The sequence below is a fragment of the Aquarana catesbeiana genome, linkage group LG04 (genome assembly GCF_042186555.1).
Source record: "Aquarana catesbeiana isolate 2022-GZ linkage group LG04, ASM4218655v1, whole genome shotgun sequence".
NCBI lineage: Eukaryota > Metazoa > Chordata > Amphibia > Anura > Ranidae > Aquarana > Aquarana catesbeiana.
In genome coordinates, this window is record NC_133327.1 from 293,680,768 (window position 1) to 293,708,735 (window position 27,968).

Sequence of the window (27,968 nt, forward strand, 5' to 3'; positions counted from 1 at the left end):
TCCTGCAAACCGCATCTTTGCAGCACTATAGGAGCGGTGTATACACTGCTCTTAAAGTGCCCCCGCCCATTGAAATCAATTGGCAGTGCCGCCGGACCGCTGGCAATGCACCACTGCAGCGGCCCTTTGCAGGTGGTTTTAACCCTTTTTCGTGTGCTAGCGGGGGTTAAAATGCCCCGCTAGCGTCCGAAATTCTTCCGCAAAAACGACGGCAAAGCTCTGCTAAAAATTGAGGCGCTTTACCGTTGATGCCCCCAACGCCCCAGTGTGAAAGTAGCCTTAGATTTAGGAAAATTGGCAATGTTTTCTGGCTACCGTTATAAGTTCACAGACTAATTGTATTAGTTGCTTAAATTAGCCCTTTAACAAAAACACTGAACAGAGATGAATGTATGATTCCATAGCTGCAATGCATGTTAGTCCTTTATTTATATTTCCATAGTGACAGAAACTAAAAGGCAATGGTGAAGGTGATAAAAGAAAGGATACGGGTGAATAGAGGTACTGCAGTGTTCCTATGTGAATAGTTTAGACTCCACTAATATAATAGTTTGCTTGTTGGATAAAACAGTTATTATTAGAGGAAGCAGGCTAGGTTCAGAGAGGGCAGAAATGTGAAAAGTATGGTGGGTTAGGCAGAAAGTTGGTCCCAGAAGCTGCTCGCCTAATGAGGAAATTGTTTGGAGGCAGACAAGTAGGAACAAGCAGGTTTGTTACTTATATTGGGTAACACTGACAAAGAACTGATTATCCGAACAGCCAGACTATTTGGAAAAGAGAAAGTCTATGCTAGACCAGAGTAAAAGCTGAATACTGTAACACTGTTTGGCTTCCATACATCTGATGTTTATTTGGCTATGTAGAAGAACCTTGGAGCCATCCTTTGTTATATTGTACATATACATCTGAAGATGATTTATGCTTTTGCATGATTACATGGACTACTGCAAAGCTAATACTAAGTAGTCCTTACAAAAAACTTTTTACAGTTCTAGAATTGGCTTATTTACAAAGGTATCAACATTTGTAGATGGTAAATAAACAGAACTGACATATTAAAAGGTGGAAGGTATCAGATTAGTGGATGTAATATATGACTGAAAAAAGAAAAATAGATTATCCAGGTCTCATTCATATTAGATGACATTTTTCCATGCCAATTTTGGCTAACTAATTACCAAAATTCACTGTAAAGAACTGGAGCTGTTCACATGGTAAACTTTAGATGGTGTTGTAATCATATGTTAACAAAAAGCTGGCAAGAAATATAAAAGCCTACAGCATCTACTATTCAAAATCTGGTCTAGTAATGGTAGAATAGCTAAATACTAGGCAGGAAAAAAGTTTATTTGTTCTATAAGTATGCTTAAAGTGGTTGTAAAGGCTCAAGGTTTTTTCTGTGTTCTGTGAACCTTCTGTGTTCAGCAGTGCCCCCCTCTCCCCAAAACTTACCTGAGCCCCATCTCGATCCAGCGATGTGCAGGAGATCCTCAGCTCTCCTGGGTCTCTCCCTTTTCCTTGACTGAGACAGCAGCAGTAGCCATTAGCTCCTACTACTGTCAATCACAAGCAGTGAGCTGAGGTGAGAGCGGGGGCAGGGCCGAGCTGCACTTTGTGTGTGAATGGGCACGCAGAGCAGCCGCTCAGGAGCGAGCCTGCTCGGGTGCCCCTATAGCAAGCCGCTTGCTATGGGGGCACTAGGCAGGAGAGGGGGTGGGGGGCCTGGAGCGAGAAGAGGAGGATCGGGGCTGGTCTGTGCAAAACCACTGCACAAAGCAAAAAAAAAAACCTTACTATCCCTTTAAGAACTGATTTTACACGGATGCAAAGGACTGTACACTGTAAAAAAAAAAAAAAAAAAAAAAAAAAAAGCATATTTGTGCACGCAGGAGGCATAGATTGGAAGCCTGTACAAATCAATGACAGGCTATGGCTGTACACTGTTAGATACCATAGATACAGGAATGGATGTGCGCTCTAGGCTGTTCATCCATCTCTGTACACATATAAATGCTCAGAAGTGCAATTACCAGTGAACAGCAGCAGCCTGTCATTGATTTGTACAGACTGTACACAAACACCTGTACTCCATGTCACAGAAATCTATGCTTCAATTGATGGTATACAGCCCTCTGCAGCCATGTAAACTAGCCCTTATCAATATCATTTTTATGATAGAATCTATTGCAGCAAATGATGGGTATGATGTTTATCACAATCAGTCACTTTCTGAAATGAAAATTAGAGTCTATTTTCAGGGAGCACATATTGTGAATAATTATTGCAGTGATACCTTAAAACAACTGTTACATTTTTATACACTTTCATTTTCATGGTTTTGTTACTCTATTAAACATAGAGATTTGCAGATAAACCACTAGAGCAGGGATATGCAATTAGCGGACCTCCAGCTGTTGCAGAACTACAAGTCCCACGAGGCATACCAAGACTCTGACAGCCACAAGCATGACACCCAGAGGCAGAGGCATGATGGGACTTGTAGTTTTGCAACAGCTGGAGGTCTTCTAATTGCACATTCCTGCACTAGAGGGACCTCTCAGTTGCTCAGTCTATCATGGACTAAGGAGATAAGATATAAGCCACAAGAAACAGTAACGCACAACAACTGTGTCCCAGTACAGATATGGCTGCCCCATGCACATGCATCATTACTAACTATGCACAGTATATAGCATAATAGTAATATACACATAGTAATAATAATGTAAACACATTTCTAAAAACGTCAGCACATATGTATAAGATTACTTACATCAAATGTATCTCTTTTCTAAATTTATAAAAAAAATATATATCTGCCCTAAAGTTATCCAAAGAATAACAGAAAAAATACAGTATAATGGACTAGCTCCATTGTTTGGCTATTCAACATTAATTTTTTCTAAAATTATTATATGATCAGTTCTCTTCACCACTGGAACGATGCTTTGCAGTACAACAGACTCTGAGTCAAAACCACTATTACAGCAGTAAGCCCCAGGAAAATAGTTTGTGGTGTGCTAGAAAAGCCAACGATCTATTAGTAGAAATGGTGCTCAAGTAGGTATGTGGAAGAATCCCAGTACAATGAAAAAAGCACATTACCAGTTATGCAGAATATCTTTAGGCCTCATGCACTCCGGGGATTTGAATTTCTCCTCTAGCTTACATGTTTAGGCATATTTAGAAGCGTCAAGCGCTTGAGAGTTTATCAATTCCACTGGCCAGAATATTTTTTGCGGCCATTGGAATGAATCAAATGCATTTAAGTGTGTTTAGACGCGTTTGCGTGCGTCAAGTGTTTTTTATGCTCAAAAGCTCCTCTCCTGAATGCGCTGGTGATGGGTTTTTATTAGGGCTGCAACTAACGATTATTTTCATAATCGATTAGTTGGCCGATTATTGTTTCGATTAATCGATTATTCGGTTAATAACCTTAAAAAAAAAAAAAAGCGTGGTGTATAATTTAGTTAATGTGTAAAGTTTTTAAAAAAAGGTAATTTGTTCTTAAATATCTCTATGCAGTGGTAAATATAAATAACCAACTATATGGTTAGGGAGCAAAATATTGAATCCACTCTGAGCATAACAGACAGAAGAGATATACTGTATATAATATTAGAAGAGATATACTGTATAAACTATTAGAGGGGATATACACTGTATATACTATTAGAGGATATATACTGTATATACTATTAAAGGGTGAATCTGGTAAATATCATCAGACTCAGTGATCAAATTTTTTTATTAAAAACAAAAACAATGTCTTCCTTCAAAAATAATGTCATTTTAAGAACGTTCGTTCTTTCATTCAGCGAATGTACAAAGATTTTTTGTCTGAATATTCTCGTCTGAAATTGATCCGTGTGGCCAGCATAAGGCTCGGTACACACCTATGCTGTTTGCTTTTGATCTGTTTCTGCAGTGCTTTTTGCTGTGCGTTTTCAATTCTGCGCACGTGATTTTGCTGCGATTTGCATTTTTGCATTTTTTTTGCCAATTTGTTGTTGGGCAGATTAAAAAACACAAATTGCTGCAAAAACGCATTACATGCTTTTCTGCAGCTTTTCAATTGAAGTATATTGAACCAAAAAAGCACAGTTTTGTGTGAACATGTCCCATAGGAAAACATGTAAATGAACTGTAGTGCGTTTCTGCAAAAAGCACCAAAAAACACACATAGATGTGAACCAGGTCTAAGACATTTAGTAACACAATGGGGTTCAAACAACTAAAACTAGCCCTTTATAGTACAAAAAAAGCAGCTAATCACTATTGTAAGGGGTTCATTTTTTTTAGTGTAGAACTGTGAAAGTAATATTTGCAGTAGCGATTATTTGCTCTTCTATAAAGGGCTCATTTTAGGGTTTTATTTAACCCCATTATGTTACTGGCCGATTAATCGATTATGAAAATAGTAATCGATTAATTTCATAATCGATTAGTTGTCGATTAATCGATTAGTTGTTTCAGCCCTAGTTTTTATTATGCCTGTAAAAGATCTTCTAATACACCTGTAAACGCCTATGTGTATATGGATACATAGGCTAACATAGGTGAGTAAAAGAGGCGTTTTAAGCCCTGTGTGCATGAGCCCTTACTCAGCTCAGACATTGTGGCTTACTGTGCAAAGTACCATTCAGTGAAGTAGTTCTTAGCAACTAATCAGAAATCAGCTTTTGACAGCAGGGTGTGGGCAGACAATCTCTAATGGGTTGTTTATTACTGCTCTTTACATTTTGATATTAAATGGGGTTATTTGCCAGGTTTGTATTTAGTGTTTTATTAAAGAGTGCATTATGTCTTGAGAACAATGAGCACTTTCTAGGACAGCTGGCAGCAATCAGCATTTTATACACTGCTGCCATTTAAACAATGACCAACTAACCTTTCTCATGTGTATCCTTCTTAACATTCACCCTGTGCTAGAAAAGGCTCTATAAGTCCTGTCCAGACATCTGTTTAACAGAGCTAAACTGGTGTCGTAGTGGCTGAACACTCACATGTGAATTGCCTGACATCTGAACGAGTTACTGAAAATAACTGCTACGTGCCACACGATCGCCCTAATTACAGCTCATGCCTTTACATATTATAAGGGATACAAGAAACACTTACACTTGCTCTGTGTGAAAAGGAAGCATCTCTTTTTCAGAAGCCAGATATGTAAAACATACCTTTGATGATGAGCCGTTATTTATTTGCTTTCCTCTTTTGGATTCTTTGGTCCACACATTGCTTTTATCTCTCATAGGGATAGTTTTAGGGTGCACCACAGAAGCTTTTTGCCTTGATGGAGAACCCAGAATACCCCAGGATTTTGCACGTGCCATCTTGGGCTGCTTGTGACCAGGTGCAGGAAAACCCAAATCATAATAACCAGCATTGGCAGAGCAAATGTCATTGTAAACATCCAGACCATCTGTCATGTCCCCTATCTTGCCTTTCTTTTTGACTTGGTCATTAGTAGGCTTATTTTCTTCTTCCTCAAACAAGTTAAAGCTATCCTCTAGATTCACGTACCCCTCACCGGGGTTTGAGCATTCGCTATCCAGATCCAAATCAGAATTAAGGGCACTGTGGAATTCAGGGCTCTTAGAATCAGTAATGCTGCATGCAATTAGGCTGAAATCTAAGTCACTCTGCACTTTGGCATATAATAGGAAGGGAGTGTGCTGACCACAGTTAGAGATCCCTGATAATAAGTTGCCCACCATATCATTACGCTCTACACAAGCCAAGCCAACTTGTTGCTCCTCTTGTTCTATAGCTGTTGCCTCTGGTTTATCATCTCCTTCGGCCAGTGGACTGCACAGGCCAGAATCATCCTCTGATGTTAGAGAATGTGTTTCCTTTTTACATGAATTTAAAGTATCAGAAGCAGGACTCTCAGCATAAGAACTTTCACTTCTACTAACATAATCTGCAAGGTTTACAGGTACAAAAATCCTCCAGGACCGTCTGTGTTCCCTCTTCTCTGATTTATTTCTATTTCTGGGTAAACCTCCGGGGCGGTTAATTTCTCTATTTAATTTGAGTGCATCATAGATCATTTTTTCATCCAGTTTGTAGGGTTCATTGTCATGGTTTCTGGATTCATTGTTACAGGCAAGGGCACCATTGCTGCACAGAGTGCTGCTGTCCAGTGTTTTATTGCTATAGGGTAAGGTGCGATCTGTAAAATGCCTGGAGGATAGGCTGCCTTTACTACCAGAGTCAATCTGTTCATTTAGCCGGACTGTGTCATAAATAGACCTCTGGGGGACATAACAATCTTCAATGTTAAAATCCTCTTCCTCCGCCTTACCAACACATGGTGGGTTCTGTCGTAAACAATCTGGCCTGCTTAAAGGCTTGCCCATATTCTAACACTGACAGGCAGCAGACAATACATAAAATGCTACAGAATTTGGTTGAATCCTAAAGAAACAGTGTGCATATAAAACATGACTTATGATGTCTCTCGAAAAGAGTCTCAATCCAAAATATTCAAAAGTCTTTTAAAGTGTAAAGTGCCAGAGTAAACCCATTAACCACAATATGTATTACTGCCAGGTGGCTGGCAAGACTGGTAAATAATATTTGCCATTTGAACAAGCACTTTATGGTTCATGTTAGAAAGCCATACATGAAAGCATCCAGATAAATTAGGAGCACAGATTTCCCAGTCCTGTGCAGGTAATTAATTAACCATAATCCATTTAAACTGCTTGCAAAATATAGTCTCTGCAGCCAGTGATGCACAGTCCAAGGTGTAGGAAAACTGAAAATGTATCATTATCCAAAGCCATGACAGTGAAATCCTGCAGAACTAAACCTGTATCCCCAGCCTCTGGTTACAAATACCAGGATTTATTCCTCTCTGGAAGAGATGCTCTTGATCCAAACATCAGTGTGTTCTTTCTCACTGCACACTTCTGGCTGTCGTGGCACGTATATCAAACTCTCCATAAAAAGACTTGTTGGCAGGTCCCATGGCTCTTCCATAAAAGTCTTAATTTGCAATGATTCCCTGAGATCTCCTTAAAATTATTGTGAAAGCAGTAAAATACATCCAATATTTACATCCATCTGAAAGCACATAGATCTTTCAGCCTTGTCAAAAAAAAAAAAAAAAAAAAAGGCAATTCATAGTTATATCCTATGCAGCAAATAAAAATAATAGAGAGAGCTTGAGAAACGCCAGCCTGCTTGCTCTGTACAATCCAGTGTCTGTGATAAGCTGTACAGCTCTGCCTGCCTTCTCCAGAACTGACAGACAAGCTCCTAGCAGAGAGCTTAAGAAACGCCCTTCTGATTCCTTAAGCAACATCTGCTACTATCCCATTCGTGCTCCCAGCTATTATTCTATTGGTAGGTGACTGACCTCGCAGCACTGCCCCGTATGTTTCCTGCCCCACACAGCTTCAATTTAACGTGACTTCGTCTTATAGTGGACTGACTAAACAATGCAGAAAACAACCAAGCTGATCCTTATCTATACAACTTATCTATACAATTAATGCAAGTCTAATTTAGATGTATGAGAACTAATAAAAGCCTAATTTAGATGTATGAGAACCAATAAAAGCCTAATTTAGATGTATGAATCTATGTTTTGACAAGCTGCAAGATAATTGTGATATTTAAAAGGTACCATATGAGTTTGAAAAAGAAACTTAACTTGATTTTTGGACGACCGAACGTTTGATTTTTGTAGCATGCTAGTCTCATGTCAAAAGTGAAGAGGTTACTGACAATAGGAAAATTTTCGAACGACAGAATACAACGTGAGAAGTGATGTAATGTGTTGAATAGTTTTGTATGTATTCTTTAGTTTCTGAGCATGCTTAGTCTTGCTCTTACGATTTTTTTGGTACAAAAACCATACTAATGAAACGAAAATCGGCTGTTGAGTTCACAAAAATTTTATAGTCTGCACATCCAGCTTTTGTCTGACAAAAAAGTGAAATCGGCTGTCAAAAGCACCGTACTAACGATCTGAAAATCGGCAGACAGCTTGTCGTACGAATTTTCCTTTCTGATTTTTGTATTGTGTGTACAGGCCGGGTTTACACTGGTCGGGTCTGCCGCATCGCATGTCATTTGTACAGGAATCAAACCAGATTTCTACTCACTCACTTTACTGTATCTATGAAGGAGCAGCATTGTCACCCTAGTGTTAGGAATACAGAACACCAACCCTCATCTTCTAGGGGAGAAGTGTTATGTAGCCCAAGTAGGTAAACTGAGCAGGGCTGCTAACATTTTTTGGTATTTAATTTCAGCATAGCCCAAGTGTCAAGGAAGTTACAAGCTCACTAGATTACTGGCAGGATCAAATTTTTTTTGCAGTTATCCGCCAGATATAACAAAACACTCTCAATTCGTTATTTCATAGGTCAAAAGGGAGTCAAAAATTGGTCTTTGTTAGAGTTTACACACACATTGACTAGAATATACTGTTTTGTTATATCTGTTTGATATCTAGGGTCGTTCAAATCCCAATCACAAAACTACCTGTATGTCCTCCCTGTGCCTGCGTGGGTTTCCTAAGGATACTCCAGTTTCCTCCCACACTCCAAAGACATGCTGGTAGGTTTGTGTCCAAATTGGTCCTCGTATGTGTATGTATGAATGTATGTTAGGAACCTTAGATTGTAAGCTTCTTGATGGCAGGGACTGATGTGAAAATACAATATACGTATGTAAAACGCTGCATAATATACGTGTACCTGTAATAAATAAATAGTTGTTATCAGTTAGAATTGATTCCACTGATTCCAGGTCTGCCCTGTGACCTACAGAAAATACTACACCTATGTTTTGTAGATGAAGAACGAGGGTGTCCTGTAATCCTAACATACTTCCTGTCCAAGGGTAACAATGTTGCCTCTCCATACACACAGTACAGCAAGTAAACACTGTCCTCCTAGGACAGAAATCTTGCTACTAATAGGATCATTAGCTGAAAATAAAGTAAAAATAAGCCAGGCAATAAAAAAAAGACTAAAGGAGCCATCACAGATAAGGACTAGTAAGCTGCAATATGTTAAATGTTTCCTTTTGAGTTTAGCATAGATATATTATTACTATTAGTAGTAGTAGTAGTAGTAGTAGTAGTAGTAGTATTTACATAAAAGGTTAGGAATTTTTTTTTTTGTTTTTTTGTTAAAGATATAGGGTAATTGGTCCCATTTAGAATGTGTGATCAATGGGTAAATAAATACAATTCTGGCAAGAGTATTATATCTACACTGAGCAAAATTATAAATTCAACTCTTTTGTGTTTGCCCCTATTTATCATGAGCTGAACACAAAGATCTACAACTTTTTCTATGTACACAAAAGGCCTATTTCTCTCAAATATTGTTCACAAATCTGTCTAAATCTGTGTTAGTGAGCACTTCTCCTTTGCCGAGATAATCCATCCACCTCACAGGTGTGGCATATCAAGATGCTGATTAGACAGCATGATTATTGCACAGGTGCGCCTTAAGCTGGCCACAATAAATGGCCACTCTAAAATGTGCAGTTTTATCACACAGCACAATGCCACAGATGTCGCAAGGTTTGAGGGCCTCCCAACCGCAGACCATGTGTAGCCACACCAGCCCGGGACCTCCACATCCAGCATCTTTACCTCCAAGATTGTCTGAATCCAGCTGCTGCAACAATCGGTTTGCATAACCAAAGAATTTCTGCACAAACTGTCAGAAACCATCTCAGGGAACCTTGTCTGCATGCTCATCGCCCTCATCGGGGTCTCGACCTGACTGCAGTTCGTCGTCGTAACCGACTTGAGTGGGCAAATGCTCACATTCGATGGCTTCTGGCACTTTGGAGAAGTGTTCTCTTCATGGATGAGTCCTGGTTTTCACTGTACAGGGCAGATGGCAGACAGCGTGTATGGCGTCGTGTGGGTGAGCGGTTTGCTGATGTCAACATTGTGGATCGAGTGGCCCATGGTGGCGGTGGGGTTATGCAATATTTAAAACATGTATGAAAATACGAGCACAGAGACAATGACAATGAGGAGCAATCTGCAGAATGGATAATGTTCTCCATTCAGTATCAAGAGCCAAATCATCCCTTCCCAGCTGTATGTATAACTGCATTCACCTCATGCTGGCCGCAATCACAAACCAATAGAATATTGTAAATGTAGTAGACCGAGAATCACACAGAGGAAAACTCCTAAGACTCTTCTTATTATTACTATGATGAAGCAAATGGAACAGAAGATAGCAATAACCAGTCACATACTGTACATTGCAATTTTATTGCAGAATCTGCTTTGGATATACCAAAAATTAGATAGTGCCTACCCAAATGCATAAAGAATAGGTTGTTTAGGTGGGCCCTAACTCCACATAGCTGGTAAATGTTATAATGGTCTCAATCAACATAATGGTATACTGTGTTGATGAAATCATCAAATAGTTTTGATTTTTTTTTTTCACGGAAAAGGAATGATTGGTTGAAAATTGTAGCAATAACAACTGCATGTGTCAAAGGACTGTTTTCAGTCAAAAGATTGTTAGGAATGATTAACTCTATCATCAATGATCATTTATCATTACTAGAATGGCTAGTATAAAGCAGACTGTACAGGAAGTGCACTGACTGTTACGTTTGTATGGGCAGCTTTTCACTTATACCTTATTAGCAATGTCTCTTTTGCTCATTATATGCATAAACTGTATTACTTCATGGAGTTGATTTACTAAAGGCAAATAGGTTGTTCATTTTGTAGGGGAATTTGCCCCAGAGCTCAGTGAATGAAGCTCTACTGACTTCCATCATCCAATCATGTGCAAGCCAAAATGCTGTTATTTTTTTTTCCTTGCACACAATTGGGTATTCTTTGCAAAGGAAAACTTCCACTCATTCTCTAAGCTCTGGGGCAAATTCCCTTGCAAAATAAACATTTGCCTTTGATAAATAAACTCCCTTTGTGTCAAACGTGTTTTACTTAAGCCTAGTAGACACTATAGGTTTTTTTTTCCCGGTCGGAGCCGCTATACTCACTATGCAAAGTAAGTACAGCGATTACCCATGCTGAGCTGTTGTGTTCTGACAGGAGGACAGCCCCCCGACATGGGGACAGCCCCCCCACCACCACCAGAACACTCCAATCAGCGCTTTCAGACAATGGCGGAGAACGCTGATCAGGAGTTGGTCAGCATGCTCGTCCGACAGAAGGTTGGCTGCTGTCGGACAGACCGACATAAACACGGGCATAATGTCGGCTGTTTTTTTCTTGAACTGGCAAATGTCTCTTGACATTTGGCCCGTGTGTACCTGGCTCTAGAGCCGTTTCACACCTTGAATCACACAGTATTACGCTGTGGGTTCCTGTGTAATTCACTTGAATGGGCTGAAATCACACCGCACCGCAGCAAAAATAGTGCATGCACTACTTTATAAAAAGCTCTGCAACCAGATCACATGGTACTTCTGTACCATGCCATCCAGTGCAGGCAAATGAACTGCGTTTTGTGTGTCATTAATTTACTTTTGACCTGCTTTAGATCACAATTGCAATGCATTTTGAATGCTGTGCAGGAAACGCACACGGACTGTGGGTTACTTCACCATGTTATAATGTGAACTGGCCCTTATACATCCTATTAATACAATGTTAGTGAAAATTGGCAGATGTATTGTTTTTCACAAGACTCAAAACAAAAAAAAAAACATCTTTACAGACTGAAATACAATGACATATAACTAAGCCTGGCCTAAACTGATCACTCTTTGACAGATGTATTGTTTTGATGGGTGGGGTAACCAGGGTATTATGTGAAAAAGTGTATTGTGGAATATCAAGTAACAAGAGTTATGGTTGTATCAACAGGCTTCCAATGGAAAGTTGTTTTTCATATTTTTATTTTTTAATGAAAGTTTTTAAAAACGATTTCATTAAATGAAAAATTTTTTAAGCAGAACTATACTGCATCTGAGAACCACTATTCAATTCATTTTTAATATCCAAAGCAAACTCATTCATCTATCCATGTCTCCATGTTTTATTTTGCTGAGAAATCACATTGAGAAACAGCCCCCTAGCATTCCTGGTTGTGGGTTGTTCTTGAGTAAGGGCAGATGATTTATGTAGCATTTAGTTCCTGGAATCAATTTGCCCTTAGCTCAGGCACGCATGCAGGAGGGTGTGCTTTGCTGAGAAATCTCCTCCCGAAGAATCCTGAGATGTAAGATATAATTTTGTTCTGGCCTGGAAACTAGGAAGTAACTGAAGAAATGTAAAAAAAAAAAAAAAAAGTTTTAAACAACTAAACATAGTATACTTTCCTGTCAATTTACTGTTAGCAGCATAAGGATTCAAAATAGTCAATGTTGATTGAGAGAATGTGTATGTGTAATACATACTCAGAGCATCTATTAAGTCCTAGCATGTCTTTAATCCATTTGATATTTTGAGTACTTATACATCTTTTAAAAAAAAGTTAGTGAAAATTAACAGATGTATGTTTTTTTATGGACTAAAATATAATGAAATATAACGGCAGAGCAGGGAAGAGAAAAATAAATAATTGTAATAGGCACGTTTTTGGGGTTTCCCATAAGTAAATTCTCATGGTGGAATGGAATTCCCTTCTAATCAAATGAAGGTGATGCATTTCCATTGCTATATCACACTCATTTTAAAGTCTTGCCTTGTACACTTCAATTGCCAGTCCCCTCTGCCTGAGCAGTATGTTTCCAAATTGTATTGAATATGAAAAACATCAGGCTCACAGTTTACTCTGGACTGGTGGTATAGTTGCTTAGTATCTGCCTTGAAACTTAGCCATTACACTGCTGCCACTGGTGTGCGCTGGGAGACACAGTGCTGATACGCCAGTTGCAGTGCATCCCTTTTGGTTCATAAAATTTTACTGAACTATCATGAGTGACATCCCTCGCAATAGTGAGGGAGAAGGCTTCCTTTAACTTCTGATTGATATTTTAACAATAAATGTAGATGCATATGGATGGTTTTGTATTGTGAAGCAATGAAAAAAGGAGAATTACAACATTTTCTTGGGTCTCTCATGTTTTTATTGCATGGGGCTGGCATATTAGAGAGGAGAAAGAGAGGCGGCTGTTAATCTCTGGTGCGCAGATAGAAGGTCTGGTATACTTATGGTTGGAGAGATAACCATGGAAGGAGTCCCGGATAAAGAGAACAAGCGATGATTGACCCACTTATTAACCTAAGGGGTCAAATCTTTCTAGTTAGGGTTGAAACACTGGGTGAAGAGGACAACATGTGGGCATTGCACATAAAGTGGAAGACGTTCACTAATATTGGATTTTGGACTAAGATTTTGACTTTTGGACTATATATATATATCATAGGTGTGCGCAGCCTAATGCATTAGGGTGTGCACCCTTAAGCTCAAACACACATGCATGTGTATGTATCTACATATATATGACTATGGCACATTGATCACCCTGCTGGCACAGTGAAAGAGAAAAGGATAAACACTTCTCTTATGGCAGAGCAGGTAAGAGGGAGATCTTTCCCATGTTCCTGTTGCTACACAGAACGATAACACTAATGCGCATGGGGGGATTAGGGTGTGCCCGGGCACACCCTGTGCGCACGCCTACGATATATATATATATATATATATATATATATATATATATATATATATATATATATATATATATATATATTGTTTTCACGGAGGAGAGAGGTGTATTATAGTATTGAGGGGAATATAATTTATTTTTGGTTACAAGGTTGCTGATTTGTGTTAGCACAAAATTAGCATGGAAGTGGGAGGTGCAGTATAGTACCTCATATTGATTGATTGGATTCCTCAATCAAGCACTATTTATTGAATATTATTCTTTGGTAGTTATATACTTTATATTATAGTTTTCGTTATGTAGGAAAGTAGCCACTATCTCTTGCCCCCCACCCCGAGATGGACTGGGGACTATGGGATTTGTAGTGTGCACAGAACAGTGCATAAGACTGAAACTCACGTGCACTGCCTGTTCCAAACAAACAAGGGGGAAAGGAGAGGTCATGGAGGACATTACAAGAAGACAGAGAAACACAATAAGTAATGTTTTCATGAAACAATGGATTACAGGGCCATTAAACTGTAGATATTCAGGAATAATTGTTGGAGAATAAGGATAATGCTAAAGCAGATACACACTAATATGAGGGCTTTCTCAGAATCATGCAGCAGAAAAGAAAATATCATTAAGTTTATATCTACCTTTTTACAGAACTGTTGTACTTTAAAAGGACAATATTTTATTAGAGATACAAGTTTAAGACAAACTGTACAAGTTCAATAGACCACAATTAGAAGATGCTATTGATTACAGTAAAATGGACAGCCAATGTATTTGCTGGGTACTCATAAAGAACAAATCCATAGCCATTATTATCATATTATCTATCCACCACTAACACACATACATTTTATCTGTTGACGCAGTTAAACAAACACATAACAACCAAGCATTTAAATGATTCACACTGGACTCAGCACAATTTATGTCTAAAGTGGACACGTGAGAACCAGTTCTTGTACAAATAAAGGAGTTTCACTTGAACCAAAAAAATGTCTGTGGGAAATCATGTTTTGTGCAAGGTTTGAAAGTACAAATTTGTAAAATCTTTTTATGGAAAAGAACTAGATGGTAACAAAGGTAGTGGAAAAAATACATTTTAGCTTCAAGCAAACCTGTGCTTACCCCAAACAGGGCAAAGCAATAGAGATGTTTCATTGCCACACCCTCCCATGCCATGCACCTTTCCTTCAAACTCCTGCAACTCTGTTCAGCCACCAGGGGAGATGAAAACACAGGGCTGGTGGTGGGTGGAGGTGTGAAGTAAAGTTAAGTATTTGCAGTTCAGCAGGGGGTATTGAACTGAAGCTGAGTTTTGTTTTGTACATGCTAAGTACAGGTTTATTTTAGCAAACACAGTACAATAAAGAAATGTTTGATAAAATCTCTAGTTTGTGGTATATGGAGCATAGTGTGGCATTATTCAATTATTCATTGGTATACCAAAGAAAAGATTAGGACGTTGAGTTATATTGTTGTTTCAAGACCTAGTATGGATGTAAGAACATTCATGCCCACATTCATTAATGTATGGTAAACGTAATCCCAGTACAGTAGATTATAGAGCGGAACGAAACATGAAGGCTAAATCAGGGAGGTACAGAATTGCAGTCCAAGAGGTCAGGATTGGGGGTAGTGGGATTGAAGTGGGAGGAATAAAGAAAAGAAGGAAAAAAGGAGGCGGGGAAAGAGAAATAGGTGGAAGGGAAGAGGAACAAAGAGGGAGGGAAGGTGTACAAGGTGAGTAGAAGGTTGACCCCTCTCCTCTTTCACCATGACCAGAGTAAAGCAGGATGATAACCTATTTGGATACAAAGTCGCAGAACCTGTAAGTGTTGAAACACCTTCCATTTGGCCAAAGTAATGATATAATGACCCATCTTATCGTATTCCTCTGTGGTTAGGAGTTCAAGGAATACAGTCAGTTTTTGTCATTCAACCTGCAGGTTGAACATCAAAACCTAACTCATAATGGTCAGCCTAGGTTTGTTGTTCTGGTCCATTTACGATATGTGGAGTTTTGCATCAATGGGGAAAAGGCTGGATTGTCACAGAACAATGTCACAGAACCAAGTTAAGTGGATAGTTTAAGATTGGAGATCACCAAGACCCATATGGAGAGGAGATATTTTGTGAGGACGTATGACTTTCCCATGGGGAGTGTAGAATATTGATTCAAAGCTCAGAAGAGAAGTGGCGGAACCAGTTTACTATTCTGCAAGCAAGGAGGCCTGGTAATGCAGGGCAATGTTTGGGGCATTTGCTCCTCTCTTGCTTTTAGGCAGAGAAGGCAGTTTGTGGAGGCCTGGTAATGCAGGGCAATGTCTGGGGCATTTGCTCCTCTCTTGCTTTTAGGCAGAGAAGGCAGTTTGTGGAGGCCTGATCCCAAAATGAATTTTGTAAAAGTTTGTCGTAGTTTGAGGATGGTACATAAAAGATTAAATCAACTCTGCCAAACCAAGAGAATGTTTTCTGATCATAATTTTCAAGGCTTATTATAGTTTTCTGGAGTGGGGACTGGTAATTTAGGAGTAAGAGTTGGGACAGATCTACAGGTATGTATATCCTGAGATTTTTCAAGGCATTAGAACAGAACTTGAAGGAGAAGTTAGACTCCTATTTTGTTCTTGTTGAGGATTCAAAGAAATGTTTAAGGCAGGGGTGTCCAGTCTGTGGTCCAGAGGCCGCACACAGCCCAAGACAGCTATGAATGCGGCCCAGCACAAAATCATTCATTTACTTAAAAACATTGATATTTTTTTTTTACATTTTTTGTAAAAGTCAGTTTACATGTTCTTATGCCGAAAAAAAATTTGACAGTGTCTCTTTACTAGACTTTTATTTTAAAATTTTTTATTGTATTTTATTTTAAGCCGCTCCTAAAGTGCCCCTTCCCATTGAAAACAATGGGGCAGCGCTGCCAATCTGCCCGCATAGCGCCGTTGCAGTGGCGCTATGCGGGCGGTCTTAACCCTTTTTCGGCTGCTAGCGGGGGTTAAAACCGCCCGCTAGTGGCCGAATAGCGCCGCTAAAAAAACGGTAGAGCAGTGCTAAATATAGCGCCGCTTTACCGCCGGCACCCTCCCGCCCCAGTGTGAAAGGAGCCTTATTGTTAATGTGTTTTATATGCGACCAAGACAATTCCTCTTCTTCTAATGTGGCCCAGGAAGGTCAATAGGTTGGACACCCCTGTGCCTATAAAATTGGACCTTAGTTTCTAAGAGTTATTTGCCTTCCTCTGGATCAGTTGTAGGTTTAGGGTTCTAAAGATGCACATCTTTCATTTATTTATTTATTCACAGCATTTTTGCATACTGGTTGAAGACAATGAACATGTATTTTTTTTTTGGAGGGCTGCTGTACAGTGAATGACAGAATATCAAGATAATTATGCTCCTTAGCTAGTTATCTAAGCTTACAAAGTTGTTGTGTTTAACTTGTGTGTGCACTTTTAACACAACCACATAATTTCTCTGACAGGTTCTCTGACATGGTAAATAATACCATTCCGATAAATAATAACAGTAGGCTAATAGAAGGAGCTGTGAGCTCCGACCGCGTAGCCTGTTTCCTTGATTGACAGTCCTTGGTTCCGACGCCCACCCTGCCCGGTGACGTCACTTCTGCTTCTGCGCTCCAGGCTGGTTAGCGTGGAGCTTCCTGCTATCTTCGGATGGATACCCAGCCACCCACAAGACGCACATCTCCACCAGCTATTGGATCGGTTGCAGAGCCTGCAGAGCTGCATTAGAAACCGCCAGGACTGATCAGATCTTGATGGGCATGAATCTCCTTTTAGATCTTGTAACTGTTTTTACCCTGTGCATTGAATGCTGAACTTTTAAATATTACACTCAGTTGGCGCCTCCCTTTCTCTGCTCTTTCACATGTTTTACAGAGGTTCTAACCACCCTCTGAGGATGGCTGCCTCCTTTAACTGCTTGCCTTAGTCATCAGTATGGACTATTAGACTTTGCTATTACAGCCATTGCCCATTGTTTTATATCAAGGACACACACCATTTGGAGCGCCAGATCCCTCCCCACTATATCTTTCATGATAAATAATAACAAAACATGAGGAAGTAATTTATAAAAATCTTGAGCAATTATTAACAAATGTTCTGGCTTCATTAGACACTAATGTAATTCTTATAGTTTAAAGAACAAAATATGTGAATATTTATTCATTTCATTAATGAAATGTGCTCATTCAGAGAATGTTTACTTTCCTATGTGGCTGTTTGAAGTTATTATCACAATTGTGGGTTAAAAAATTCTTAATCATCCAATTAGAACCGGATTTGGTAAGCCAATTACAAGTTCAGTAACTATATGATTAAGTGTAATTACAATTACAGAACAGGGTACTACTTGCATTAATATTTGTGGGAATGTGGAGACAAATATGAATTTATGTCACTGACTTGTTGGGACAAAAAAACACCAAGGTTACAACCAGAGCTAAATATTGACAGGCAAACATCTGTACAACACCCACATTTTTATCAAATAATTATTTTATTGTGTAAATAGAACTAACTGCAATGCTTACACCTTCACAGGCACACATAAAACCAAAAGTTTCCAGAGAGACTATTCCTATACAGTAACTATTTTGTCTAAAACAAATCCACTGTCATTTTATTACAGAGGAAGGGAGAACACTTCCTCTGTTAATGTACGCTGTGAATGCAAGTGCAAGTAAAACCTATGAACTATACTGATACTGATTTGATTCCATTTGTCTTGTAAATATACAATTTTATTATATTTCTTCAGCAAAAAAAATAAACTGTTGATCCTGCCAGAAAGCATGTGAACTGTTAACTTCCTGTGCACTCTCAACAGATTATTCCCAGCCAGCTCAGTGGACTACAAAACACTTTAAATCATGGGAAAGTGTCACAAAGTTTTAGTGCAGTCCAACTTTGTAGTGCCACCTAGGGGAAACAATGCTGCTCCTCCATAGATACAGTACAGTGAGTGAGCTTTTTTTCTTGCCCTAGGACATGAAGTATGTGACCAGCAGGGTGACCAAGTGAAAATAAGGCCTGAAAAAAATAATACAATGCAGCCAATCACGTCTAATGACTGGTGAACTGCAATATATTACATACTGTATGTGTTCTTCGGTTTAAATAGTGTAACAGTCCCTAGACTCTCAAAAGTCAAAAGACACCTTCCTTTGAAATTTTCAAGGTGAATTGAATTTAAGTTATATAAACAAGGCAACCATTACCTTAATTTTTAAATTTATACTGCCCTATCACTAGCATTACAAAACAGGTCCACATAAGAAATATACAGTTGTGCTCAAAAGTTTACATACCCTGGCAGAATTTATGATTTCTTGGCCAGAATATGAATGATAACACAAAAACTTTTCTTTCACTCATGGTAATGGCTGAAGCCATTTATTATCAATCAACTGTGTTTACTCTTTTTAAATCATAATGACAACAGAAACTACCCAAATGACCCTGATCAAAAGTTTACATACCCCAGTTCTTAATACCGTGTATTGCCCCCTTTAACATCAATGACAGCTTGAAGTCTTTTGTGGTATTTGTGGATGAGGCTCTTTATCTTCTCAGATGGTAAAGCTGCACATTCCTCTTGGCAAAAAGCCTCCAGTTCCTGTAAATTCTTGGGCTATCTTGAATGAACTGCAGGTTTGAGATCTCCCCAGAGTGGCTCAATGATATTGAGGTCAGGAGACTGAGATGGCCACTCCAGAACCCTCACTTTATTCTGCTGTAGCCAATGACAGGTCAACTTGGCCTTGTGTTTTGGATCATTGTCATGTTGGAATGTCTGAGTACATCCCATGCACAGCTTCCTGGCTGATGAATGCAAATGTTCCTCCAGTATTTTTTGATAACATACTGCATTCATCTTGCCATCAATTTTGACCAAATTTCCTGTGTCTTTGTAGCTCACACATCCCCAAAACATCAGCGATCCACCTCCGTGTTTCACAGTAGGAATGGTGTACCTTTCATCATAGGCCTTGTTGACACCTCCCCAAATGTAGCATTTATGGTTGTGGCCAAATAGCAAAATTTTGGTCCAATCACTCCAAATGAATTTGTGCCAGAAGGTTTGAGGCTTGTCTCTGTGCTGTTTGGTGTATTATAAGCAGGATAATTTGTGGCATTTGCATAGTTATGACTTTCTTCTGGCGACTCGACCATGCAGCCCATCTTTCTTTAAGTGCCTCCTTATTGTGCACCGTGAAACAGCCACCACCACATGTTTTCAGAGAGTCCTGTATTTAACCTGAAGTTATTTGTGGGTTTTTCCTTTGCATCCTGAACAATTTTCCTGGCAGTTGTGGCTGCAATTTTAATTGGTCTACCGGACCGTGGTTTGGTTTCAACAGAACCCCTCATTTTCCACTTCTTGATTAGAGTTTGAACACTGCTGATTGGCATTCTCAATTCCTTGGATATCTTTTTATATCCCTTTCCTGTTTTATACAGTTCAACTACCTTTTCCCAGAGATCTTTTGACAATTCTTTTGCTTTCCTCATGACTCAGAATCCAGAAACATCAGTGCAGCACTGGATAAAAGATGCAAGGGTCTGTCAGCAGTCCAGAAACTCATTGACCTTTTATATACACAAACTAATTACAAGCAAACAGATCACAGGTGAGGATGGTTACCTTTAATAGCCATTCAAACCCCTTTGTGTCAACTTGTGTGCATATTATCAAGCCAAAATCACCAGGGTATGTAAACTTTTGGTCAGGGTCATTTGGGTAGTTTCTGTTGGATTATGATTTAAAAAAGTAAAAAAAAGTAAACACAGTTACCAAACACTAACCATGCGTGAAAGAAATGTTTTTTGTGTTATTCATATTCTCTGAAAAAACGGCCAAGAAATTATAAATTTTGCCAGGGTATGTAAACTTATGAGCCTAACTGTAAATGTTTGACTTCATAAAAGCACTTGACATAGGGATGACACAGATGAGATGAATAATGTCAACATTGTTACTATCCTGTCTTTTATAGTAATATATAGTATAGAAATTACCAGGTAGTAGAGAAAATGTTCCACCTCCGCCTTTATTTGGCCAAACACAAACAGTCCAATAAGAGCACCAAACAAATGTCCAAGAGCCCAAAGTTTTTAATAAAACTGTCTACTTTTTTTTTTTTTATAAAATTACTTTATAGCAGAAAAAAATTATCACGTTTCACGGGCCAAAGAGCCTTCCCCTTCATTAGGGCATAGGAATTTTGACCGTGCTTAAATAAACTCACATGCGCAGATACCAAATAGATTTGTCATTTACTGCTTAGAACAGTTTCAGAAAGGCAGGTTAAGCCAGTGTTACTGAGTACAGTATATTTGCAGTACACAATTTTATTATTAAAAACTTTGGACTTATGTTTATGCACTTATTGGACTGTATGAATGTGGATTCTCAACTCTGCCTTGTGGGGTGTTGCCACACAGGAGCCAAAAGACTGCATTTTCTCTATTTTGCACATTGGACTATTATTGCAATCCATATTTAAAGAAGAACTCCAGCTTTCCTTCCCAAAACAACAGATGCATTGTGCATGTAAATGAATCACAGCCCCACGGTCAGTTTGTATGTAACTTACATCCTTTAACTGTATACAGCAGGTTTCTGTGTCTATGATGTCTTCTCCTCCTGGCTGAGTTTCACAGTTCTCTAACTTCCTGTTTCCTTCCCTGTCCAGTCCTGATACTACACGTTCCATGATCCTTTGAGCCTCTGTAGCTTCAGGATGGGCTATAAGAGTCCCTTGTACCAGTTCTTGGAGCTGATGTGGGTAGGTCCTAGGGTTACTGTGGGTGTTTCTGGGCCTTTATGTTGGTGGTGAAAGGTGTAAATGTGTCATACCTCCTCCTGTGTCATTCCTGTCTTGCAGCATGATAAAGAATAATGGCTTACTGCAAGACTACAGAGGAAGGGCTATGGGAGATTATTATGAAGGTGTTTCCTTCATATGTAAATTATTCACTTGTAGGAGAGCGGGCTCTGGGAGGGCGGAATCTGAGGGGTGGGACTCTCCCTGTTCACACTGGCTGGCATATTTAACTGGGCAGGATTGGATTATAATTGTGATCCATTCAATCCTGCCCAGCAGCAGCAGAGCTAGCTTTACAGCAGACTGTGTATGTATGTATATTAAGGGGTTTCCTTCTTGAATAATGCTGTGATCTGTGAGATTTGGGAGGTTTGGACTCTTTCTGTAGGTGTGGCTGGGTGGGACTGAATGCTAATTACCATGTATTCAATCTCACCCACCATCAGAGCTCTGAAAGAAGTTACATGATTTGCAGTCTGAAAGACTACAAAGGGGAGTGTTATAGGCTCTAGCTGCTGCAGGAAGTGGCTGTGGAAGGAGCCGAGTCTATCAGCAGGATATACAGAGTGTCACATGATACAAAGTCACAACTAAACTCAAATCATTAGGGTATCTGCAGACAACAGAGCAACAGAGGTATGATCTATGCTGGGATTGATCATTCCATTTAGTTCTAGTTAGAGATGTGAAGGTCTGGGAAAAAATCGAAAAAATTCCGAAAAAAAAAAGTTTTTTTTCCTGAAGGCTTTTTTGGTTTTTTTTCTAAAAAACTGGAAAAATTGAAAAAAGAAAAAAAAATTGTGGCATATTTTATTTTAACATGATGAATACAATATTTTAAGACAGGGTGTTCAAATATTTTCCAAATCATTTCTAAAAAGTGAGAGTGAGGACAAGCAAGTCCTAGGTAACAAACTGAACCCTCCAATGCAAGAACAGTATGCATTTCTTCCTTTAGGAGGTGCTGTGCTGCTATGGTAACAAGAACCGGTCCGGTCAAACCTTAAGTTTTTAGAAGTTCCTAATTGTGATGACGGACAAAAAAGAGTAGCTGCAGAAGCTGAGATGGATACTGACAATTTCAGCTCAGAAAATGATTCTGATTAAATGTCCATTGAAACTTAGCCCCACTCTCTTCCTAACACTTCCCCCATCATCATTTTGTTTTTATGATAATGGGGTTTTTATTTTTATTTAATATTGTGGAGAGAAAATATGAAAAATTGTTACTTTTGGTTTTGAAAATTGTTTTGTGGAGGCTTTTTGGCTGTTCCACGTAAACTAGTAAGCAGTTCAGGAGATTGTTGCTCCCTTTGTTACAAATAAATGTTATAAAAAAAGTAAATTCTGTTTGTGATAATTGTTTGGCTACACTATATTTTTAATATGCTAGTTGTGATAATTTTATGCCAAGTCAAATTGTTCATAGTCATATTTTATGTTCCTAAAGTAACAGAATGACTTTCAATCTTAAAAAGAAAAAAAGTGCTAATGTAGCATTTTTTTTCAATTTTTCCAAAAATTTCAATTTTTTCCCTAAAAAAACTGAAAAAAACTGTTTTTTTTCTGAGCTTCAAAATTTCCGAAAATTTTACATCTCTAGTTCTAGTGAAAAGAAAGTTGGAATTCAGCTTTAAATCTGAACTTCATGAAAACAGCCACATTTAAAGCTTAAATACATACAGGATATGGGGGCAATTTTATCTTGCAAAGGTTTTTTCAGTTCTGCAATATAGTAAATCCAGCCTTGTAACATGTCTAGTCAAGCAAGGCTGCCTGCTCACCTATCTACCCTTAGCTTGTGACTAAATTAGCAGAGAATGAATAGGTCATCTCTCTCCTCCTGTCAACATGTTTGTTGACATCACTAATGCTAACAGTATAGTCTGATTGATTCAGATCAATGTCCATCCTTCCCCCACTCTGTGTGCTGATGTGCATTGGATTATAAGAAGATGATATCACAAAGAAGTCAGGTACTTATGTTAGTTATATTTAAAATTACATTACATTTTTTTAAATACTGTAAGTTACTGCATTAAATTATAGGTATTTACGTATGGCTGCAGTTCAGCTTTAAAGAAGAAAAAAAATAATAATTACAATTGTACCAGTCTCCGTCCTGTCCACATGCTCACCAGCAAAATGGTTAAGAAGCATTGCAGAAATACTTAGGAAGTGTAGCTGCAATAAAGAGTCACTGTATTATCAAATCTGTTCCTGTTGTTGTCACAAAGCAGAGAACAGAGGAGCCATAGTGCTTAAAGGGACTTTATGCGAAACTGTGCCAGCAATGTCAGGAAAAACTGCTATTAAGTATAGGCCTCGGCAGCTGTGAATGTAAAGATATTGTGAAATTAGGTTGTGGGATTTCAGGTAATTATTTTTTTTCCTCCTGTAAAATCCCTATGTCCCTATTTCCTCCACAAATATGTCTTGTTTAGGTATTAAATAAAGAAAAATAGATTGTTAAATAATAGTACTACTTAGCTCTTGAAAATATTATACTATAGATTTTTACAGATTGCTTTTATAGTTTCTATAGATTTTATGTTTAACTTAAAAATATTAGTATAAAGGTACAGTTGTAAGTAGTAATAAAAAAAACTGTGATAAAAAGTTTAGCAGTTTGTATTTTCTGCAGTTTTTTTTTTTTATGCTGACCATAACAGGTTGTTTATAAATGCAAATGTAAAGTTCAGTCAGCGAAAGGTGACTGGCTGATAAGAGCTTTGCGATGTTATAGCTATTAACGTAATTCCATTCAGTTAAAAGTGATTTCTGATTGGCTGTTAAGAGTTCTTTAACCACTTCAATACTGGGCACTTATACACCTTCCTGCCCAGATCAATTTTCAGCTTTCAGCGCTGTCGCAGTTTGAATGACAATTGCGCGGTCATCCAACACTGTACCCAAACTAAATTTTTATCATTTTGTTCCCACAAATAGAGCTTTCTTTTGGTGGTATTTGATCACCTCTGCAGTTTTTATTTTTTGCTAAACAAATAAAAAAAGACTGAAAATTTTGAAAAAAATAAAAGTTTTGCTTTTGTTTCTGTTAAAAGTTTTAGTAAATAAGTAAGTTTTCTATTTCACTGATGGGCACTGATAAGGCGGCACTGACAGGCACTGATATGGTGGCACTGACGATGGGCACTGGTAGGCGGCACTGATGGGTGGCACTGATATGCAGCATTGATGGGCATTGATAGGCGGCACTGAGGGGAACTCATGGGTGGCACTGGTGGGCACTGATGGGCACTGATAGGTGACACTGATGGGCACTGAAAGGCTGCAAAGATGGGTTCTTATGGGTGGCACTTATGGGCACTGATAGGCGGCACTGCTGGGCACTGATAGGCGGCACTGCTGGGCACTGATACGTGGCACTGATGGGCACTGATACGTGGCACTGATGGGCACTGATACGCGGCACTGATATGCGGCACTGATAGGCATCCCTGGTGGCACTGGCAGTGGTAGGCATTGTGAGTGGGCACTGATTGGCAGCTGCCTGGGCATTGATTGGCAGCTGCCTGGGCACAGATTACTATTTCCCTGGAGGTCTAGGGGGCATACCTGGTGGTCCAGTGTGGATGGCTTCCCTGGTGGTCCTGGGCGGCTTCCCTGGTGGTCCTGGGTGGCATCCGAGGGGGGCTGTGCTGATAAACAATCTGCACAGACCCCCCCTGTCAGGAGAGCAGCCGATCGGCTCTCCTCTACTCGCGTCTGTCAGATGCGAGTGAGGAAAAGTCAATCACCATCGTGATCAGCCGTGATTGAAGGAGACTCTTTACCTAGATTGGTGTTTCGGGGTGTGATCGCCGCGATGATATATGATCATATGACGCCCAGTCAGGATATTGAAACCACTTTTCCGCCGTCATTCTGCTATATGGCAGTCGGCAAGTGGTTAAATTTCACAAAATGTTGTGATGTTCAGGATATAAAGCCTGGTGACCAGAGGGTAGAGACTCTGATTGACCCACCATCTTTGTTTGCTCTCAGCTGCTAGTATAAAACAGAAGGTTGAAGTACCATCAATTAATTACCATATTTATCGCGTATAACACGCACAGGCGTATAACACGCACATTCATTTTAAGAGGGAAGTTTCAGGAAAAAAACTTACATTTTAAATAAGGAACTTTGAAGAAAAATAAGTGTCAGTGCCCATCTGCAGCCTCACCATTGCCATCAATGCAGCCTGATCAACGCCCATCTGCAGCCGCACAAGTGCCATCAATGCAGCTTCAGCAGTCCACATCAATGCAGACCTACAAGTGCCATTAATGCAGCAGCCTCACCATTGCCATCAATGCAGCAGCCTCACCATTGCCATCAATGCAGAAGCCTCACCATTGCCTTTAATGCAGCAGCCTCACCATTGCCATCAGTGGTCCAATGGTGGCCCAGGAGACGGGACTTCCTATTACAGAGGCCGCCAAGTAAACAGGAAATTCTCACTGTATGTAATCTGATGGCGCTCGTCCCACACCGCTCCCTCCGAGGTAGCTAAAATTGAACTATTGGCGTATAACACGCACACGCTATTTGCACCCGATTTTCAGAGTGAAAACGTGCTTGTTATACGCCGAAAAAAATACAGAACTTCTATCTTTCTGAGGTTTCAAAATGAAAAGAATAATTGAATATTTACCATTGCCATCATTGCTATTTTTTCCGCTATGCTGGTATGTGAAAACAAGTTACACCATTATCTGCAGGGTGGACTTTGTAACTAAACTTCGGACCTGCCCACATGAAGTCACATGAGAACAACAGTTATATACACCCACCAACTCACTCACTGCCCAGGAGATTGCCAATCACTTCAAAACTAAGATTGATACAATTCATGCGGAGATCGCCAATGCGCAAAAACATCCCCCATGCAACACCCCATGTCCTCAGATACAATCATTACTTCCCTCATTCAACCCTGCTACTACTACTGAGGTTGCTAAACTTTTAACCAACACTCATCTAACCACCTGCCCCCTGGATCCTGCTCCCTCGCAAATGATACGCTCACCCTCTGACTCGATTCTACACTCTCTAACTCACATTTTCAACCTCTCCCTCTCTTGTTGTATCTTCCCAAACGCTCTAAAACATGCGCTAGTCACCCCCATACTTAAAAAGCCCTCACTGGACCCCACCAATCTCAACAACTTACGTCCCATCTCCTTACTCTCCTTCTCCTCCAAACTTCTTGAAAGACTGGTCTACAACCGACTAAGTGACCATCTGACCATCAATAAACTTCTTGATCCCCTTCAGTCCGGTTTTCACCCTCAACACTCCACGGAAACTGCTCTCCTTAAACTCTCAAACCTACTAATGGCTAAAACCAGTGGACACTATTCTGTACTACTTCTCCTGGATCTCTCTGCTGCCTTTGACACAGTGGACCACCCCCTCCTCCTCAAAAAACTCCACTCCTTTGGTCTCCGTGACTGTACTCTTCGCTGGTTCTCATCCTACCTATCCCACTGCTCCTTCAGTGTCACTTACAACTCTACTTCCTCCTCTCCTCTTCCTTTCTCCGTTGGGGTCCCCCAAGGTTCTGTTCTTGGACCTCTCCTTTTCTCAATCTATACCACCTCCATGGGTCAGTTGATTGCCTCCCACGGCTTTAAATATCATCTCTACGCTGATGACACCCAAATCTATCTCTCCACCCCCCAGCTCTCTCCATCTGTCTCCTCACGCATTTCCAACTTACTAGCAGACATATCAGCCTGGATGTCACATCACTTCCTCAAACTCAACCTATCCAAAACCGAGCTCATGATATTTCCTCCCTCAGGTGCCACTTCCCCTGATTTCTCTGTCAATATCAACGGCTCAACTATCAATCCATCTCCCCACGCCAAGATCCTAGGTGTAATCCTGGACTCTAAACTAACCTTTCGACCCCACATTCTATCACTATCCAAAACTTGCCGCCTCAATCTCCGCAACATCTCCAAGATACGCCCCTTCCTAACCAATGTCACCACAAAGCTTCTAATCCACTCCCTGGTCATCTCCCGCCTCGACTACTGCAACTCCCTCCTCATTGGTTTACCTCTAAATAGGCTATCCCCACTTCAGTCCATCATGAACGCTGCTGCCAGGCTCATCCACCTCACAAACCGCTCAGCGCCTGCTACACCCCTCTGCCAATCCCTCCATTGGCTGCCACTCAGTCACCGAATTAAATTTAAGATACTAACTATAACTTACAAAGCCATCCACAACCTGGCCCCCAGCTACATCTCTAACCTAGTCACAAAATACCAACCTAATCGTTCTCTTCGCTCCTCCCAAGACCTCCTGCTCTCAAACTCCCTTGTCACCTCATCCCATGCTCACCTTCAGGACTTCTCCAGAGCCTCTCCCATCCTCTGGAATGCTCTACCAGAATCCGTCCGATTTTCTCCTAATTTATCCACTTTCAGACGATCCCTGAAAACTCGTCATTTCAGAGAAGCCTATCTGGCCCCCACCTAACAACTGTACATTTATCTTCTCAATCAGCA

General features: G+C 39.8%; 1 protein-coding gene across 13 annotated transcripts in view; it reads right to left on the minus strand.

Moving 5' to 3' along the window:
- The window catches only part of DST (dystonin), a 690,079-nt gene that overhangs the window by 141,054 nt on the left and 521,057 nt on the right, over positions 1-27,968 (minus strand). The gene's annotated exons all lie outside the window — the stretch shown is intronic.